Genomic DNA, 15,454 nt, shown 5'->3' on the forward strand with positions numbered 1-15,454 from the left:
TAAATATTATATCCATAAATGTAGATGGTCAAAGAAAATCCCACATTTTGGACAATTTTAGTTTGAGCTCTATCAGTACCTTGAAACTTTGAAGGGTGTAAGGAACACCAAGGCAACAAAGACTCTGGACTGTTGTAGAGCCTTGAACTTTCACCCATGTTAGACACCCCTGCATCTATGGCTTTTGAATGTATTATACCCCTTTGTACATAGTTATGCTTTTCTGTTACTTTGCTTGTTTATACCTTTTCCCTTTAATTCTTCTGTTATGTGAACTGCAACAATAAAGCATTTATAAAAAAAAATAATAATAATAAAATAAAAAGCTCATGCTGTGATCTGTGACTGTGATTTTTTGTTTGGTTTTTTTTTGTTGTTGTTGTTGTTTTTTGCTCTCACTGCTGCCATCTCTTGGACATAGAAGGAGAAACAATTCACCTGCACTGCTTATTTATGTATTTATTTATTTATTTGGTCTCATAACACTTAGTCAAAACCTAAATGCGATCCAATTGTTTAATAAAAAAAAAAAAATGGTAAAAAATAAAATTAAATGCAGAAAAAAAAAATAATAATTGTGAAAATGTTCCTCGTGATGTTTTTTTTATATTTTTATTTTATTTTATTTTTTTATTTTTTTTATGCAACTTTATTGAGAAAGATCTGGCTAACACAGTAATCAATTAACAGTAGAATATAATCGAAATACAATACAGACTGAGCAGATAACCAGAAAAATGAAAAAAATGCATAAGAATAAATAAATTTAATAAATAAAATAAGTAAAAGGTAGAGGTCTAATCAGATAACAATACATCTATATACATCAAGACTTTAGTTTTTATACATGATGGTGCTTTTTTTATATATATATATCATTTTTTAACTCATTCAAGAAGACAAGAAACAGAGGTCTGACATTAATAAATCTACATCTATGGATAGATTGTTCAGCCATAATAAGAAAGCTGATATACATAGTTTCCCTTTTTTTGTCCTCCATTAAAACACCAAATTTAATATCATTAAATATCAACTTGGGTGAATATGTTTCCTCTAGATGTAGCAGAGGGAGTTTAAATGTGTTTGTATTACAGGGCTGAAGGCCCGCACGTTGTCTCTAATTGGTCAGGTACAATGGGTCTAAATAATAATTCTCTTATTTTCAATCCAATGACTATTAAAGTTTTTCAGTGTCATTATTCAGGCAGCTGTTAAAGCTATTTCTAACCTGAATGACAAAGTGGCTGTGAGGGATAGACTTTGACGTAATGCAGATGAGCACACAACCTAAAAAATACGTCTTCCAGATGTAAACACACACATCGGACAGACATCTAGTGATGTATGTGCTATCAGGATATTCTATGCAAGTTCGTAAAGGCAAAACAAGCTTGATTTCACACGTCATTGTGTTCTGAAATGTGTCAGACCTAGAGTTGGGGAGGGGTGGGTGGGATCACGGCCCCTAACATCCTCCACAGTGTTAGCAATAAATGCGTTGAGTTAATATGCGTTATTAATACAAATTGTATACCCTTTCTTATACACTGAAATTAGAACTTTCCTGACCCCTGACTTAGAAAAATTTTATAGGTAAAAAATATATTTATTTTTATCTTTTCGATTATTTGTCTTCTTTATCTTATGTACACATTTTGGTTGGTTTATATGTTTTTTTTTTTTTTTTTTTCCTTCACCTGTACTTGTCAGGTACTGCCTGTACTTCCAACAGTTTTAGCACCATTTGTGGACTTTACGGACGGTCCTTTACCTACAATAGGCACATTTTCCAACTTATATCAATGATAAATTAGCGATCGGGAACGATTTCACCGTGACGCCATCTGACCAGCTTAAATACGGGACAAATCGCGTCCCGTATTAATTTGATACGGGACGCATAATTGTATCTTTAAATATATTTTACGGGAAGTGTTGCAACCCTAGTCAGACCACAAATAATAACACAATGCAACTAGTACGTGTTACATTCTCAACCTTGCAGCAAGGGACACAATATAGTGCAATAGTGCCCGCCCACTTTTCAGCAGTCTGGGTTCCAGAAGTGTTTTTTCCCATTAATTTTTTTGCATAGGCTTTTCATGATTTCCTCCATAAAAGTGTTGTAATCCATGAATCACACAACATTACAATCTTTGTTTTGAGACAAGTATTTGAAAGTCAGACAAAAAGACAAAGGCACAAGACTGCGTACTCAACGTCTTTCATAGATTTGAGGGCACAGACTACAATCCCATGAAGCATTGCTCAATTCCCAATGTACTCTAAGTCCTCGTGGTGGCATAGTGACTCGCCTCAATCCGGGTGGCGGAGGACGAATCTCAGTTGCCTCCACGTCTGAGACAGTCAATCCGTGCATCTTATCACGTGGCTTGTTGAGCACGTTACCATGGAGATGAAGCGCATGTGGAGGTTTCACGCTATTCTCCGCAGCATCCATACACAACTCACCAAGCACCCCACCGAGAGCAAGAACCACATTATAGCAACCACAAGGAGGTTAACCCAACGTGACTCTACCCTCCCTAGCAACCGGGCCAATTGGTTGCTTAGGAAGCCTGACTGGAGTAACACAGCACACCCCCTGGATTCAAACTTGCGACTCCAGGTGTGGTAGTCAGCGGCTTTACCACTGAGCTACCCAGACCCCCTGAATCTAATGAAAAAAATCTGATGTTTACAAATATACAGTATCAGTAGTTCAAGGATGAAGGGAGACCACGTCTTTCACATTGTGTCATTGGAGTGGGCGGTTGCTCCTGGGCTAGTTTCGTGAGCTGTGTTGGCCAGTTCTCTGATTGAAGCTTTCTGTGCTGTACCATGGGTAATGTAGTTGTTCACCAGGAATTCCACTACCAAACACAATTTTTAAACAATAAAGTTGAAATAACACAGACTGAAGACTTCAACGGAAATCGATGAACAACCTCGGAGCTCATGGTAGTTCTGCCTTTAATGGTTTATAAGTTATCATTGATAATCAGTTCATCTCTGGGAAAAATGAATGGGATTTTTACTTCCAGAACCAGATGGTTGCTCTCTATAGCAAGATTACTGTGTCCGCATCTACAGTGTTTTCTCTTTCAACTCAACTACTGTCATGGCGTAGTGACAGTTTGAAAATAAAATTGCTGAGCGAGTAAGTTAAAGTCAGTCTATTTATAGCAACTTACCTGAATAATAACACATCCAGTTTAATAACAGACGTTGAATGTAACTCTATCGCCCCCTTGAGTGGTGAGGTTTGTTCCCGACATAGTATCGGAAGAACGCACTTTAAGCATCCTGATGAAGCAATATGGTGGCAAAGTGCTCGCATCTGCGTTCACGTACTTGTGTATGTGTACAAGTACACCTTTATTCTGCGTTCACGTTATGTCGGAATTACAGTAATTACGGGATGGCAACTCATAATTCTCCTCGGAGCTGTTCACATTCTCGGACCCCGTTTTTATTCTTTTCAGGTTACACTCATGATGCCAAAACGGCTTTGCTGGTAATAACAGCAAAAATATTTATCACTACATTAATTCACCTCTATATGTTCTCGCAAAATGTTTGAGGACAAAGAAAGTGCTACAGGTAAAAATGGCATAACAAATTGGTATATCAAACAGAAATAAGTGTTCATCTACCTTATTCACAGTTGCACCATCTAGAATTTTTATAGGGAATGACAACGAGGGAGTGAGGAATAGACATACAGTCACTTCAATGGCACGCACAGTATATAGCTGCATTATGCTCCTAGATCACATCTGATTTTCCACAGCTTATGTTGTCTGGAGTTTTTGTCTACTGAATGTTCTTGGACAGATATGTTTTCCATGTTTTGTCTGCAGAACAATCCAAAAACACTTTAAACAGCAGTACAGCCCATTGAAGAGACTGTACGTCTATCCGTCACAGCCTCGTTGTCATTCCCGTCAACAATTAAAGATGGTGCTGCTGTGAATAAGGTCTATTGCTTTTAACTGTTGAGGCCACTGCCATTTTGGTTCTTGTTACTAGACGTCACGAATGTCAAGTCGGAGCTTTCATCGAATTCCGAGTTTACAATAAATGTTTTATTTCCATTTTAGACATGTAGTAGAAACAATAATAAAAAATAAAAATAAAAATGACAAAGACAGTTCCCTTGCTTTGCCAGGTTTGTTTCTGTTGCAGTTCTGCAAGATTCACATGCAAGAAAAAAACTTCACAATCGTGTGACACAGACAAGTAGAGAGATAGGAATGTGATGTGACTGAACTCCACAAGAGGAGCAAATGAGATGAGCCGCACTGCATTTCATCGCATCAGTCCACAGACACAACACTTCCACATTCCGACAATCCACACAGTAAACTTTTCACTAGTCACTCCAACGTCATTGAGTGCTTTTCATTCCAGTTTAAGGAGAGAGAACTACATTGTGTGGATGATTTTAGCGCCCCCTCAGTGAGTCACTAGTGAATGAGGTTAAGTATGTTTTTATGAGGATAGCTGGTACCTTTAGTCACAAGACTACACTAATAAGAGGCATGAGATGAACCAGCTAAGTGGACCAAGGACGGCTATGAAGTGACTATTAGTGGTTATGTTACTAACACTGAAACTGAGGGGCTATGGACAGAGTCTCCCAGCAACTTCTGCACATAGAGTTTGGGGTTGTTTCTGTTGAAAAAAAAAAAAAAAAAACACTTTAACGCTGACAAGTTCTCATTCTTCTAGAGTTTAAGCACCAAGACTTCTTCCCAGTGACCAAAATGTCCATCATACAATATGAGGTCTCTGTTAATGAGAACAGACACTTTTTTATCCAAAATACCCATGGTGAAATGCTAGGACGAGTCTTCATGGTTTTCTTGTGCAGTGCCGTTGCTAGGCAGGAGAGGCGCTTATGGCGAGATGGCGATCTTGTATGGAAGAGCATCTTTGGTGAGCATCTTTTTGGTAGCGGTGACCAGACGAGAGTAGTTATCCTGGTTGTACTCGGAAACGTGCAGCTGTGTGTGCAACAAGGGTGGGTGGTCCCGGTTGATGCACGAGAGGAAGAGAGGAGGACGCCGTTGCCTCTCTATGTCTTTGAGGGAGTCTGGCTGGGGTTTGTGCTTGCTCTCCGGGAGCAGCATGATGCACAGGACCGGGAGAACAGTGGAGGCGGCGAAGACCACATGATGTAGGAAATTCCCGCCGTTATTCTGCAGCTCCATTAGAGAGGAGGCGGCCATCTCCACGCAGCCTGTGGCCATAATAAGACCCAGTGCACCACCCCTAAAGGAGATGCACACAGTTAACAACAGTAAGTCATTTAGCTGACATTTTCATCCAAAGCAACATACAGTACATGCAATACAAAGACAAAGGCTGTGTCTCGTTTGGAAGGCTGCATCTTCCGGAGATCGCATTTCTCAGCCGCATACGTCATCGAGGCTGTCTCGTTTTAGAAAAGCAAGTAGGACACTTTGAATGCAGCCTTCGAATGCAACCTTCTTTCACTGGAATTCGGAGGATGCATGAGGTGTATCCTTCGTGGGCACTCACAACCCACAATTCTTTGCTTCAACGGAAATGTCTAAAAAATAATATGACTCCAATTTGCCCGTAAATATGATGTTCAAATGCAAGTAATGTTAATTCCCAAGTTGGAGTACCTCAGTAGATGGGTGCAGAGTATATAATATGTATAATTATATTAATATATAATTAAAATAAAGTATTAGACTAAAAGTACACCTGTAAAATCTGTTTTCTTTTCTCTTTACATTATTATAACTCTCCTAAAATGTAACTCATGCATTCCCTTCCAGAGGGACTTTGTTATCTTCTCACTCAAAGCGCTCGCGCTTGTTAAAGAGTGGCGTGCTGTCATAGCAACCATGTTACGTTCTGTTTCCGTTTGTCCTACGAAGGCCGTCTCGTTTAAACGAGGCTTGTTTTAATGAGGACACTCGGTATACTGCAGCCTTCAAAGGACGCGTCCAACCTAGCACGCAGCCTTCCAAATGAGACACAGCCAAAGAGTAACCTGAGATCAAGTGCCCTGCTCAAGGACACAGTGTTTATGGTTCTTGGATTGCTGCTTGCCAGCCCTGAGTGCAATCTACCCAAACACTCACACAAACTGTGTACAGGAAATTAAAGGCTGTACATCACTGGAGCCTACCATACAACAGTGGGCATGACCTCATTGCCAAAGAAGATGCTGAGCATGGCCAGAGCCTGACAGGAGAGGAGACCCAATACAGACAGGACCAGAACCAGCCCTCCACGCAGATCTGAGGGGAGAGGAAGCGGGAAAAGGGTGACCCAAGTGAACTGCCTTGCTGTCTACTGCCAACATAGGCAGTTATTTAGCTTCTAAAGCAGCATCTGAATTGAAAGGGAGCTTAATTTGAAATGGTCTACCCAAAAACTTTTCACTCACGTGCACAACAGAACGAGAATTTCATGAGAGACTTGACTTATGTTGATTCCAATAGCATTTGAAATGTCAAACACTGCCTACACCGGACACTTCAGTTGATGCGACATGATGTGTCGCAACGGCTTGAGGTTGTCAAGCCGATTGGAAACATCAAAGTGAATATTCTACCAATCAGCTGTGAGCTCGAATAGACTTCAGCAATGATTAATAACAAGGGTGAATAACAAGTATCCTACTTTATTTTCAAAAAGAATTCCACTGGTATAAATAATGACTCATTATTAGGGCTGGGAAATTCATATTTTTCTTTTTTCAATTAATATTTTTTGTTTAACGCGTTAAAACAAATAACGCAATAAATGCGGTATCTGGGTTTTTTTTCTTCCTAAAACTTCACACGGTGAAGACACGAGAAAGGTGTCCAGAGTGGATCCTGGCAGGCTACTCAGCCTTACAGGCGCCGATTAGGGTGGGGGCGGGGTTAGGGCATCTGCTGTCTGCCAGGAACAAACCTAGGCACATTTGTACAATGGGCGAAATGGCACCAATGTTTTTCCCCACTTTCTGTGGCTAAAATTGCCATATATAAATTTTCAGGAGGTACATGCTCAAGTCAACTCAAACTGATTGTGTGGTGCAGTGCACGCTTATTATACACGACGCATGTCCCGGGCGAAATAAACATGGGAGCGGATTTACTGTATGGAGAATGGAGACTTCACATGCAAGCGGTGAACCAGGCATGAAATAGATACGGGCAAGCTGCTGTATCTCTTCACATCACATGAAAACGTGTCAAAAGCGAAACCACACGAGAGAGCCGGTGAGCACGAGATTAAGACTGAGAAGGACATGGATGTTCAGCAAGCTGCAGACAGGTATACTTGTAGAGACTGTACGGCAGCCAGAGGAAATAATAGTTTTGAAATGTAAAACTTCAGTAAATTAAACTTCAGCATTCAATATGTTTTATATCTGTATTTAAAGTGTCGAATAATGCATTGGCAAAGTACACTTAAGTTTGCCAATAAAGTTTGATATTAATTGAATCTGCCCATTTGATCATAATATTTTTTAAAAAGTCCACTGGAAAAAGGCAGAAGGTTTTTCCCAAATTGTTATTACAACATGTCCACTGCTCTTATGGCATGTATACATATGATATACATGTATCAAAGATTAATACCTGTAAAAATGTGTCTAATAAACTCAATCCACTAGAAAAAAGAAAAAAAACAACCTGAACGTTTTAACAATTTAATAATTAAAATAAATCATGACTACAAAGTATAAAGTAAATATATGATGATTTTTTAATCTTTGTTAATGTTTGTAATGTATCAGGTACCATAACTTAATTGCGATTAATAGCAGAAAATTGTGCGATTAATTAGTTAAAAAAAAAAATAGCGATTCACAACCCTACTTAAGGCATATAATTTATATAATTTAATATAATTAAATTAATGTAATTATTAAAGCAGTCAATCCATTAAATGTTTTATTTAATTAATTACATGCATGTTTAAATATTTGCCGAGAAAGGCCCTCAAATTACAATAATTCAACATATAATGATTAAATAATTATAAATATAATATATTTTATAAATATAGTAATTCAGATTTTACAGTGCATTACATAATTGTGGTAGACAGACGAGTAAAGCATTGAAAAGAAAATACAACAAGTGGCTTTAAAGGCAATATATTGTTTATTTCCATATTGTGCCATTGCAAACTCAGCCAATGAATTTGTCACAATGCATTCTGGGATTGCAAAGGATGCATGTGCTTTTGGGCAAAACATGATACCTTTTAAGAATAATTTTATATTTGGGACACTCATTGCATTGGAAGCGTGCTATAGCTGGGTTTCTAACCATATATTTTTATGCATATCTGGGGATCTTGCATAGAAAATGCTGAATAGAAACACCAAGATGCGAATAAAATGTTCAAAATGTACATTAAAAAAAATGTTCCTCCCAGATCGGTTTGACACGCTTTCGCTCCCAGACATAAGGTGTCTGCCGCTGAACGCTAGAAAACATTTTTGTTTCCATTTTGCTCCAGTTTCCTAAGAAGTGACTATTTTGTTCTCTTAACCATGCGGAAAGGAAATGCGGCTTTTTTCGTAAAATGTATTTGTGATATACTAATTTTGCCCATGAATTAAATTCATAACTTGGATGGAAACATGACTTATGATGCCTAAAAATACTGTCTAGGTAGGCAGTTGACTAGAATTTGGAACAGAGCCAGAATATCATCATGTAAATCAATGAACATTTAGAGAGTAAACACTGTTGGCACTGGAAATCTGTTGTCCTAGATATACTGAAAAACTGCACAGCAAGATTGAGGCACTTATTTGGTCACTGTGTCACGCTTAAAGAGGAACTTACATTGTGTGAGGGCCAGCAGCAGCAGTGAGGACAGGCCTGTGAGAATGGCTGCCAGCAGCAGCATCCCCCTGCGGCCGAAGCGGTCCACAGTCAGACAGAAGAAGATGCAGGCCACGGCACCAGTCAACACACGCAGAATATAACCGAAGTAGAAGTGTGGCGAGTAGCTGTGCAGGTTACGTGGAAAGCAATATTGGATTCCTGTGCCAATGAACCTGAGAAAGGACAAGGGAGGATGACATTTTTATTTGAATTAAAATGAAATACTGTTCTAATGACACAAATATATATCCTTCTGGTCACCGGTGGACCAAACTTGTAAAACAGCAAAGGCACAACAAACAAATATGGCTTCATTGCTTCAAAATATCACACTATAACTGATTCTTTGTTCGTTTAAATCGCCAAATCAGTTTTTTACATTACATACTAATTTGAAATCAGGAAATCTGTTGTTAACACAGGCTGCATCCCAATTTGCATAGTACCTAAATAATATGCTAGACTGAAATGAATGTGTTCCAAATCATTACAAAACTGCATGTCAAAGGTGTCCAGACAGTGTACATTTTCTGGTGGATTTCTGCAGAGTGTTTCCATTAGAGGCACACCAAAATATCATTTTTACTAATTAATCGGTGCCAATAGATTTTGACCAAATTTTATTATATGGAAATCGTATCTCCAACTCATTTCATGTGAATGATAATAAACATTATTCCTTATTTAACCTCATCTTGTGAAGTTTTTTACATGCAAAACTGATCATCTGGTGAATATAAAGGCTATAACAAGCTTTAATTTGGAGCCCCCAGTGTGTTTCAGGCTTGTTTATAGTTAAAAATCCCACATAATGCACCAAACTGGGGAACTGCGGCATTATGTCCCAATACTGATGTAATGTCTTTTAACATACTCAAACTTTTCCCATCACCAGTGAAGTACATACTTTGAGGGTTAGGTATCTACTTTTAGTGTGTAGAAGTACACGGACTGGTTTGCAGCCACAGTTTCCAGGGTAAGTTACAGAGTGAAGCCCAAAATGAGGCAGTTTCTCCACATGACTCTGGTGTGACGAAACTCCAAAACTTGGTGATACTCTGGCTGAATGTTATCAGGGAACGCTATTCCCTGCATCTGTTTCTACAGAGAGAGAGAGTGAGAGAATATAGAGTATGGTGTTAAAGAGGGAATAAAGATATGGTTAAGTTGGTGGATATCCAGTAGGCATTGCCAAGAGCACCTGACCAGCACATTTTAAGGGGAATTTAGGTCCACAGACAGGGACTCAATTCCTTCAACCCTAAAAGGGTTCTTTCAGTATCCCTGATGGCCCTTGATTTCCAGTAATGTCATTCTGAAATGTCATGATTGCATGAAAAAGCACAACAAACAAAGAGCAGTGTTATCATGGGAGCCATTGTTGCCCTCATGCGAGATACTCCTCTTAATTGTGTCCTGTGAAAAGTATAACTACACCCAGACAGCTCATCTAACTGATTAGAAAGTGCACCACTGGCAAACAAACAAACTGACTGACTTACTAACAAAAACAAGCTACACTAGCACACTGACTTGCTAACAAACAAACAAATGAACAAACTTACAAGCTACTAAACAAACAAACTAACTAACTTACTAAAAAACTAACTAAATAAAACTAACAAACAAACTAACAAATTAAACTAAAAACGAATTTACTAACAATCCAAACAAACTAAACAAAACTAACTAAATAACTAAAAACTAAACCAAAAAATGTTTTACAAACAAAACTTAAAACTAAAAAACTAACTTACTAAAAGAAACAAGTTAAACTTAAAAAAACAAAAACAAATTAACAAACAAATTAAAACTAACAAACTAAATTAATAACAAAACAAACTAACCATCAATTTACACTTATACACTAAATGACTCCCTAACAAACATATGAACAAACTAACCAACTTACTACCAAACAAACAAACAAGCAAACTAACTTCCAAACAAACTAACAAATAAGCAAACTAATTAAACTAAAAAAACATATTTACTAACAATCCAAACAAACTACTTAAACAAAACTAACAAACAAGCGAAACAAATTTACTAAAACTAACAAATTATAACAAAACATTTAACAAATTTAAAATAAAAGTAACAAACTAACTTACTAACTAAACAAACTAACAAGCAAGCAAGTTAAACTAATAAAACAAACTAACAAACGAATTAAAACTAACTTACTAACAAAACAAACCATCAAGTTACACGAACACACTGACTCACTAACAAACAAACAAACTAACTAACTAACTAACTAAAGTAAAAACTAATTTACTAACAAACCAATAAACAAACAAAACTAACTAAATAATTAACAAACAAACAAACAAAATGACTAAAATTAACAAACTAAAACAAAATAAAACTAACAAACAAACAAATTTACTAACAAACTAAGCAAAACTAACTAGCTGACTAACTAACTAAACTAGGTTTACGGAGTGTTGGGCTTGGGAGGGTTTGGTAGTCTTGTCCCACCTGACAAAGTTTCAGCAGGGTAGATTTCATCGCTCACACACATGCCATTCTGTGTCGAGAACGACTGGAGACACTTTTTAGCTTGAGGAATCATAGATGTGGCCATGAGCCAACGAGGAGATTCAGGGAACAGTGAAGCACAGCTGTTGACACACAAACACATATTATAATTAGTGCTTGCCCTTCATTTTTCATTATGTCTTAATTATTTAATTGCATGGGTTTCAGGGGGGCCTGGGTAGCTCAGCAAGTAAAGACACTGACTACCACACCTGAAAGTTCGAATCCAGGGCGTGCTGAGTGACTCCAGTCAGGCTTCCTAAGCAACCAATTGGCCCGGTTGCTAGGGAGGGTAGAGTCACATTGGTTTAACCTCCTCGTGGTCGCTATAATGTGGTTCTCGGTCTCGGTGGGGCAAGTGGTGAGTTATATGTGGATGCCGTGGAGAATAGCGTGAAGCCTCCACACATGCTAGGTCTCCACGGTAACGCGCTCAACAAGCCATGTGATAAGATGCGCGGATTAACGGACTCAGACACAGACGCAACTGAGACTCGTCCTCCGCCACCCGGATTGAGGCGAGTCACTACACCACCACAAGGACTTAGAGTGCACTGGGAATTGAGCATTGCAAATTAAAGAGAAAAATAAGTAAAAATCTCATGGGCTTCAGACACATACACTATATTGCCAAAAGTATTCACTCACCCATCCAAATAATTGAATTCAGGTGTTCCAATCACTTCCATGGCCACAAGTGTATAAAATGAAGCACCTAGGCATGCAGACTGCTTCTACAAACATTTGTGAAAGAATGGGCCGCTCTCAGGAGCTCAGTGAATTCCAGCGTGGTACTGTGATAGGATGCCACCTGTGCAACAAGTCCAGTCGTGAAATTTCCTTGCTACTAAATATTCCACAGTCAACTGTCAGTGGTATTATAACAAAGTGGAAGCGATTGGGAATGACAGCAACTCAGCCACGAAGTGGTAGGCCACGTAAAATGACAGAGCGGGGTCAGCGGATACTGAGGCGCATAGTGGGCAGAGGTCGCCAACTTTCTGCAGAGTCAATCGCTACAGACCTCCAAAGTTCATGTGGCCTTCAGATTAGCTCAAGAACAGTGCGTAGAGAGCTTCAAGGAATGGGTTTCCATGGCCGAGCAGCTGCATCCAAGCCATACATTACCAAGTGCAATGCAAAGCGTCGGATGAAGTGGTGTAAAGCACGCCGCCACTGGACTCTAGAGCAGTGGAGACGCATTCTCTGGAGTGACGAATCACGCTTCTCCATCTGGCAATCTGATGGACGAGTCTGGGTTTGGCGGTTGCCAGGAGAACGGTACTTGTCTGACTGCATTGTGCCAACTGTGAAGTTTGGTGGAGGGGGGATTATGGTGTGGGGTTGTTTTTCAGGAGCTGGGCTTGGCCCCTTAGTTCCAGTGAAAGGAACTCTGAATGCTTCAGCATACCAAGAGATTTTGGACAATTCCATGCTCCCTACTTTGTGACTGCGCACCAGTGCACAAAGCAAGGTCCATAAAGACATGGATGAGCGATTTGGTGTGGAAGAACTTGACTGGCCTACACAGAGTCCTGACCTCAACCCGATAGAGCACCTTTGGGATGAATTAGAGCGAAGACTGCGAGCCAGGCCTTCTCGTCCAACATCAGTGTCTGACCTCACAAATGCGCTTCTGGTCAAATGGTCAAAAATTCCCATAAACACACTCCTAAACCTTGTGGAAAGCCTTCCCAGAAGAGTTGAAGCTGTTATAGCTGCAAAGGGTGGGCCGACGTCATATTAAACCTTATGGATTAAGAATGGGATGTCACTTAAGTTCATATGCGTCTAAAGGCAGATGAGCGAATACTTTTGGCAATATAGTGTATATTATATTATATTATGACACCAGGTGCGTGTTTTTGGTTGGGCATATGGGTGAAGCAAGGTAAAAGATAAGAAAAGTTCAGATCAGACCTTGTGACTTGGGAGACTATAGACTTCATTGACATGTTGTTGTGTGGTTCATCTTATTACCTCATAAGCAAACTGTTTGCATCATAAGGTTCACCTTAACCTGAAAAAATGGCTTTTTACTTTTTCTGTTATATGATCCAATCATCAGAACTTAAGAGTCCCATTAAACAGCTGCCAATACCATTTCTTACAATTATGGATCTTCCTACCCACTTTGAAAGGAAGAGACTGTCTGACTGACATGAAAAGGGAACCAAGCACATTTTTTTTTCGTGATGTTTAGGGACAGGTAAATCTAAAATCACAACACTATATTGCTTTCTTCTTTCTTGTAATTGTGACTGAGTTATTTGATAACACAATTTTCATGTGTCATTTGTTATTATACTGTTATAGCCAGCCAAATAAACTGAACCACATGCAAAGAGACATCTAAAGGGTAGGGATAGCATTCATATGGCTGACTTACCACCAATAGGAAAGCAGCAGCAGCAGCAGCAGAGGCAGTGTGGCGACAGCTCGAAGAACTGGCCAATCACGGCAAGCCCTGGCAACAACAGATCGGCAAACACGCCAAAGAAGCCACTGACCATAGACACCATCAGCCTGTGAGGAGGAGCACACCATTCAAGACCTGAACCACATAGAGAGAGAGAGGAGAGAGAGACAGAGAGAGAGAAAATGAGAATTAATTCAGTTCAGCTTTAATGGCATGACAACTGGAGTATAATATTGCCAAAGCATTTTAAGGTTATGTAAATACAAACTGTCTTAAATAAGATAATAATACAATAATAAATATAGTAAAGTAATGAAAAAAGAAAATGTAAACATTTAAATACTAAGTGAATAAAAAGAATATATATAGAGAGAGAGAGTATATACAAAATGAATGAAATGTATACAGTGAATTAGACGTCTAACAGTGTGAATGGCAGACACATATTTAGCTGCTAGTGCAGCTGTGCTGTCGTCCTCTCCAAGTATATAGGGGATTTTCTCTGTATCACTGAGTATAAGGAATGATGGATTCAGTGTTTCAAATTTGGGGAAAAACATTTCTCTCACAGTGTGGTACTTGGGACAGATTAGAAGAACGTGTTTCTCATCCTATCTTTGCAGTATTCTCTGCTCTCTCGGTGTCCAGGCTTGCTTATGTCTTCCTCTCTCTATTTCTAGATCATGATCACTTAACCTGTATTTTGAGGAGTTTTCTTAAATTGTTTAATTGATAAATAGTTTGCCAATTTTGTGCAACCCTCCCAATTTCATCAACTAGTTTAAGAGCCAGTGTATTTAGAGGATGAGGCACTGGTGGGATCTCACTGGCGAGGAGGGCTTTATATTTTATAGACTCTGGATCAGACTGATGGCGGTGATGACAGAATTGAAAGATCTCTTCTGTATTTCAATGTTTAGAGGATATACGCCTAATTCAGTCCTGCAGCCGGTACTGGATGTACCCCCAAATATTCTTTGTAAATTCCAACTTAATTTTTTCTACTGCAATTTTATCCCAATTTTGAAAATTTAAGACTGGTCCCCAAATTTCACATCCATATAATAGAATTGCTTTAATGACTGAGTTGTATTATTTAATCCATGTTTTAATTGGTAATTTCATATTGATTTGTAACTGCATAAAATGCCCTCCGAGCCTTTTCACTCAATGCTTTTACAGCCAGACCGAAACCCCCAGATGCACTGATCTCAATGCCCAGATAACAGTAGCTGGTGCTGTGCTGTAGGACCTCTCCGCTGTAGGTGAACTGGTATTTGTTTTCCTGAGATCTGGCCTTCTTCTGGGATACCATGACTCTGGTTTTGTCCAGGTTGACTGTAAGGGCCCACTCCTGACAGTACTCCACCAGCAGGGACAAGCTCTGCTGAAGACCCTCTGTTGTGGAAGACAGCAGGACAAAATAATTTGCATACAGCAGACATTTATCCTCAGTGTCATGTAGAGCGAGGCCAGGGATACTGGACAGCTCTAGAGCTTCTGCAAAATCATTTATATAGATGTTAAATAGGGTTGGATTGCATTGCTGTGTCACTCCACGTCCCTGATGGAAGAATACTGTTTTGTGATTTCTCATTTTGATTGCACA

At 39.1% G+C, this 15,454-nt stretch overlaps 1 pseudogene; it reads right to left on the bottom strand.

Moving 5' to 3' along the window:
- Positions 1–4,485: 4,485 nt before the first annotated feature.
- LOC127447427 (putative solute carrier family 22 member 31) lies at positions 4,486–13,954 on the bottom strand (annotated as a pseudogene).
- Positions 13,955–15,454: the final 1,500 nt, after the last annotated feature.

The sequence above is a fragment of the Myxocyprinus asiaticus genome, chromosome 1 (genome assembly GCF_019703515.2).
Source record: "Myxocyprinus asiaticus isolate MX2 ecotype Aquarium Trade chromosome 1, UBuf_Myxa_2, whole genome shotgun sequence".
Classification (NCBI taxonomy): Eukaryota; Metazoa; Chordata; class Actinopteri; order Cypriniformes; family Catostomidae; genus Myxocyprinus; species Myxocyprinus asiaticus.